At 41.6% G+C, this 6,648-nt stretch overlaps 1 pseudogene; it reads left to right on the top strand.

The window, feature by feature from the left end:
• The first annotated feature begins 2,762 nt into the window (after nt 1-2,762).
• LOC135544975 (general transcription factor II-I repeat domain-containing protein 2-like) lies at nt 2,763-4,825 on the top strand (annotated as a pseudogene).
• Nucleotides 4,826-6,648: the final 1,823 nt, after the last annotated feature.

Here is a 6,648-nt window from a genome sequence, read left to right as displayed (position 1 = left end):
CTTGGGATATAAAAGTGTCACTCTGTGTATGGCTTGGAGAATGATGATTCATGAACTTGAATGATGGGATCATTTAACTGAAAAGGAATTGCAGGTATGAAGGAGAAATAAATAGAGATCCCAGACCTGGACACTCATTATCAGCTGAGTGTTTTTGCATCGCTAAAGACCGTGCATTTCAGAGAATGCTTTTAAGGGTTTTTCCAGAGACCAGTTGCTAATTAAGGGTTATGATGCTCAGCGTTAGAAACAATTAATGGTTTAATTTCCCCTGAAGCGGGTCGTCTATTCTGAGTCATACTCAATTCTGAGTCATACAACATCATATAAGGACAAATTGTGTTGATAAAACAACATTTTTTGTGGGGGGTTTTGGTGCAAAGGGGGGATGTCTTAATAGAGAGAGTAGCTGTATCGCGAAGTTCTCAGTGTTTGGTGAGTGTTTTGACAGATAAAGCCTGGTTCCTCTTGATCTAAATCCGACATACTATTGTGGTTGGAATGGGAGTTGTGTCATCCTTCCTTTAGGGTGCAAAAAGCATTCACCTGACGGTACAAGAATGTTCCCAGAACACATTTTGTCTGTACTTTAAAAGGTTCCCAGAACATTTAATTAGATTGTGGGAACAGTGTGGATATATCAACAGCGATAGGTTCCCAAAACACTGAAACTGCCCGGTTGTGCTGACATTCAGATAATGTTTGTATAAGTGTGCACAAAACTTTCCTATAATGTTATAAGAATGTTGACAGAACACCTTGTCTAAGTGATGGGTCCTCGGCGTACACATCACGGACAAACTGAATTGGTCCACCCACACGCACCAGCGCCTCTTCAACCTCAGGAGGCTGAAGAAATTCGGCTTGTCACCAAAAGCACTCACAATCTTCTACAGATGCACAATCGAGAGCATCATGTCGGGCTGTATCACCGCCTGGTACGGCAACTGCTCCGCCCACAACTGTAAGGCTCTCCAGAAGGTAGTGAGGTCTGCACAACGCATCACCGAGGGCAAACTACCTGCCCTCCAGGACACCTACACATGTCACAGGAAGGCCATAAAGATCATCAAGGACAACACCCACCCGAGCCACTGCCTGTTCACCCCGCTATCATCCAGAAGGCGAGGTCAGTACAGGTGCATCAAAGCTGGGACCGAGAGACTGAAAAACAGCTTCTATCTCAAGGCCATCAGACTGTTAAACAGCCACCACTAACATTGAGCAGCTGCTTCCAACATACTGACTCAACTCCAGCCACTTTAATAATGGAAATTGATGGAAATTGATGTACAAATGTATCACTGGCCACTTTAAACAATGCCACTTAATATAATGTTTTGTGGCACATGTTCTGTGCAACCTATGTGAATATTATAAGAATATTCTTGCAACATCCCAGACAACTACCATAACTGTATTACATGTTCTGGGAACATATAATCAAATCAAATCACATTTTATTTGTCACATACACATGGCTAGCAGATGTTAATGAGAGTGTTGCGAAATGTTTGGTCTTCTAGTTCCGACAATGCAGTAATAACCAACGAGTAATCTACCCTAACAATTCCAAAACTACTGTCCTATACACACAAGTGTAAGGGGATAACGAATATGTACATAAATATATATGAATGAGTCATGGTACAGAACGGCATAGGCAACATGCAGTAGATGATATAGAGTACAGTATATACATATGAGATGAGTAATGTAGGGTTTATAAACATAAAGTGGCATAGTTTAAAGTGGCTAGTGACACATGTATTACATAAAGATGGCAAGATGCAGTAGATAATATAGAGTACAGTATATACATGTACATATGAGATGAGAACCGAAAGCACACCTCTTTTAAAAGGGAAATCATAATGAATTGATAAGCAACACCTGAGTAACAAAGAAAGTCTCTAGGGCGGTCTCCGTCGCCCTCTGGTGCCCGGAGGAACCATGACAGTGGGAGTCCCAGACCAGAGTGGGAAGTTGTTTGCAGGGAATCTGTTGGTGCCATCAGCGGTCTTCCTTACTGGCGGCTCCCACTTCATATTTGTGGAAACATGTCACCTCCTCAGCCTAGTGTCCATGTCGTTGCTACAGTTCACAAACCAACAGCGCATCTACATTGTGCCAGAGGTTAAGTTGCAGATTAAATACACACCAAAATATGTTACAGATACTATAAAAATGTCACATCACTCAGACAGATAGTGAATACAAAGCATGCAGCACAGCCAACAATCAATCAATCAAATGCATTTTACAAAGCACTTTTTACATCAAAATAATAACCACAGTGGTTGTAGAGGGTGCATCAGTCCAACACCTCAGGAGCAATTGTCTATTGGCTTTTCATAGCTGAGCATTCATAGGTCGAGACAGCAGGTCCGGGAGAGAGGGAGAGAGAGTCGAAACACCTTGTCCGTGACAAGGTAGCATGTCCGTTGAAACCGGTAAAAATATCAGTGGAAATACAATTGAACGGAATTTGCTGTTAAATGGCCTGCTTCTTCTCCATTTCCATTAGACAGGCAGACCAATTCAGATATTTTTTTCACTAATTGGTCTTTTCACCAATCAGATCAGCTATGAAAAAGATATGATGTGAAAAGATCTGATGTGATTGGTCAAAAGATTTGTTAGTTGAAACACAGTCTTAGACTTAAGGTGTTTCCACACTTCGTCCCATTCAGCCAATTTTTGTGAACTAAGTGCGGTTCTCTTAATTTCTTGTTCAGTGTGAACACTCTAAAGCATGGGTGTCAAACTCTGGCCCGTGGGCCAAATTTGGCCCGCGGGGTAATTATATTTGGCCCGCGAGACAATACCAAATTACTACTAGAGCTGGCCCGCCGGTATTATACAGCGCATTCACCACTAATACTACGAATCCCATAATGCTCTGCTGTTTTCGCGCGCCAATCAGGACAGGACCCAGAAACGCTCTCTCCTCTGTGACAGTAGTCATAGCAACATAGACGCTACAACTGTCAGCGAGCTAACCCTTTCCAAAAATGGCGAAAAGAAAGGCAGAAAACAGGAGCTTTCTGGACAAGTGGGAGGCAGAATATCTGTTTACATATGTAAAAGACAAACCTGTTTGTCTTGTTTGTGGAGTCAACGTGGCTGTAAGTAAGGAGTACAACATTAGACGACACTATGAAACGAAACACCATGACAAATACAAGGACCTGGACATGACTCAAAGGAGCCAGAAAGTAGAGGAGATGAAAAGAAGCTTGGTTTCACAACAGAATATGTTTAAAAAGCCACATCACAAAGCGAGGCTGCTGTAAAGGCTAGTTATATAGTGGCAGCAGAGATCGCAAAATCAGCCCGGCCCTTTAATGAGGGAGAGTTCATGAAAAAGTGCATGATGAAGGTTTGTGACCTCGTATGCCCAGAGAAAAAACAAGCAATATCAAACGTGAGCCTGAGCAGGAACACAGTAGCTGATCGCACATGTGATCTTGCCACCAATCTGTATGACCAGCTGATGGAAAAGGGAAAAGATTTTGTTGCGTTCTCCCTCGCTGTGGATGAGAGCTGCGACGCATCTGATACTGCTCAGCTGTCAGTCTTCATCCGTGGAGTGGACTCAAATCTGTGTGTTACGGAGGAGTTATTAGGATTCAAATCAATGCATGGCACAACCATAGGAAAGGAAATCTTTGAGGAGGTTTCCAAATGTGTAACTGAAATAAAGCTGCCGTGGGATAAACTCGTTGGATTAACGACAGATGGTGCGCCAGCGATGTGCGGTAAAAAGAGTGGACTGGTGGGCATGGTTCGGGAGAAGATGCGGGAAGAGAACTGTGCAGGTGAGCTAACTGTTTACCACTGCATCATACATCAGGAAGCACTGTGTGCCAAAGCCCTAAAGATGGAACATGTTATGACCACAGTAACACAGGTAGTTAACTTTATAAGAGCCAAAGGTCTAAATCACCGCCAGTTTAAATCTTTTCTGGAGGAGTGTGGTTCGGAATATGCAGACGTGCCGTATCACACAGAGGTGAGATGGCTAAGCAGAGGAAAAGTACTGAACAGATGTTTCGAGCTGCGTGAGGAAATGTGTCAATTCCTGGAAACCAAAGGGAAGGATACAGCAGAGCTCCGGGAGCAAAAGTTCCTGTGTGAGCTGGCCTTTCTCTGTGACATCTCGAGCCATCTCGATGCGCTGAACCTGCAGCTTCAGGGGCGGGGGCGCATCATCACAGACATGTACGCTGCAGTGAGGGCCTTCAAAACTAAACTGTGCCTGTGGGAGAATCAGATGCTGCAAGGAAACCCTTGCCATTTTCCCTGCTGCCAATCCATAAAAGCGCAGATCTCTACCGCCGTGTTCCCATGCGCACAGTTTGCTGAAAAACTCAGTGTTCTCGCCGCTGAGTTTAGCCGGCGATTTGCCGACTTCGTTGCCCAGAAATGCAAGTTTGAACTGCTTAGTAATCCCTTCGCAGTTGATGTGGAAAATGCACCAACCAACATCCAAATGGAGCTGATTGAACTCCAGTGCAACGACACGCTGAAGTCAAAGTATGATGCTGTGGGCGCCGCACAGTTTCCACGGTTCAACCCTGACACAATGCCTCAGCTCCGCACCCAAGCTGCTCAGATGCTCTCCATGTTCGGCAGCACTTATCTATGCGAGCAACTTTTCTCCTCGATGAAGATGACCAAAACAACTCACAGGAGACGTCTGACTGATGAACATCTTCGCTCGATACTGAGGATTTCTTCAGCTCAGAGCTTGAGCCCAGACATTGATGAACTAGCATCTAAGAAGAGATGCCAGGTATCTGGCTTGGGCACATCAGATTAGACCAGTGTGCAATTATTAACGTTTTCTTTATGCACTTTTTCTTGCTACAAGGCATGGGCTTGAATGGTTGATTGATTTATTATCATTTTATTTGTAAAATTATTAGCCAGTGGAAAAAGTTTATTTTGGTATTTAAATCAGAAGGCAGCAAATAGAAAAGAGGCATACAATTTTTATTTAAATTTTATTTATTTAATAAATGAATGCCATTGATGTGTTTTTTCATTTGAAATTAGATTTTGCATGTCTCCACTATTAAATTATATATTGTATGGTAATAAGCGATGCTTGTTCCATATTCAATGTTAAAGCAAAACTTGTTTGGGTCCATATTAAAAGGTTAATTTGTTCAATGTTGGCCCGTGACTTTGTTCAGGTTTTACATTTTGGCCCACTGGGTATTTGAGTTTGACACCCCTGCTCTAAAGGAACTCAGACCCCTCAAAGCACCCCGAACCGAAATGAGACCATCTCGAGAGGTGGTCTGAGTTCGGTTCGCTTTAATTCCGCATCCGGTTCCCTTTTTTAGGGCAATGTGAACACAAAGCTCCCCAGGTACACATGTCATTATTCCCCTGACATAAGCCCTCACATTAGTACCACAATAGAGAATATGAATGTGCTGTTTTTTCTAATTTGATTTTGTCAAGAATGCACAGAAATTCCAAAATATGTGTGAAGTTTTGTACTGACACAATGTTAAGATTATTAATTTGCAATATTTGACTTATAGGTTAAGAGAGCTTCATAAGCTGTTTATTGGGTTTTGGAGTTTAAATAGTGTGAGAAGAGGCTATTGGCCACTTGAGTCGCTAGCGTCTCACTATCCCTAAGAACAGTTTTTCCTTGGGGTTTTGCCTGCTACATAAGTTCTGTTATAGTCACAGACATGATTGAACCAGTTTTAGAAACTTCACTTTACTAATCATATACATATAATATATTGCTGGCATGAGTAGCAGGAAGTAGAAATTGTGCACGCTATTTATCCAAAAGTGGAAATGCTTCCCCCTATCTATAAGAAGTTAAAGAGGACTGAGATTGGTTATTTTAAAGAGGACTGAGATTGGTTATTTTAAAGAGGACTGAGATTGGTTATTTTAAAGAGGACTGAGATTGGTTATTTTAAAGAGGACTGAGATTGGTTATTTTAAAGAGGACTGAGATTGGTTATTTTAAAGAGGACTGAGATTGGTTATTTTAAAGAGGACTGAGATTGGTTATTTTAAAGAGGACTGTATGTGCATTCGGAAAGTATTCAGACAGCTTTACTTCTTCCACATTTTGTTACGTTACAGCCTTGTTCTAAAATAGATTTTTTTTTAAATCCCTCATCAATCTGCACACAATACCCCACAATGACAAAGCATATTGTCAAAATATTAAGTGTAAAAAATATGGTTGTGTTTGTATGATTCAATTATTTGTTATTGAACATATAATGCTGTTTGTCTGTATCACATGTAGTGGGCCTACAATACAGGCCTCAAATGACCATTAAATCCGGAGAGGAACATAATGGAGATATTCCAGTCTGCTTTCCTATGCTTCAAGGAGTTTCAAATGTGCATGCTGAGAATGTTGTGGTCATATTAGGTGAAACTTAAATTCAACATTTTCTAAATGTTGTTGAAAAGTTTTGAGGACCTCCAAGACAAGGTAAACTGTAATATCGCGTGAACATCAATGGCATATTATAATACCGTGAGAAAAAGCATTTGCCCCCTTTCTGATTTTCACTTCGTTTTTTTTGTGGCAGGGCTTGAAACAAGCAGTGTTGCACAACTTTGTTAATTAAATAAAAAAATAAAGTATATGTTTGT

Source organism: Oncorhynchus masou, chromosome 9, assembly GCF_036934945.1.
Source record: "Oncorhynchus masou masou isolate Uvic2021 chromosome 9, UVic_Omas_1.1, whole genome shotgun sequence".
In the NCBI taxonomy this organism is placed as follows: Eukaryota; Metazoa; Chordata; class Actinopteri; order Salmoniformes; family Salmonidae; genus Oncorhynchus; species Oncorhynchus masou.
This window is presented reverse-complemented; position numbering and strand designations above follow the sequence as displayed.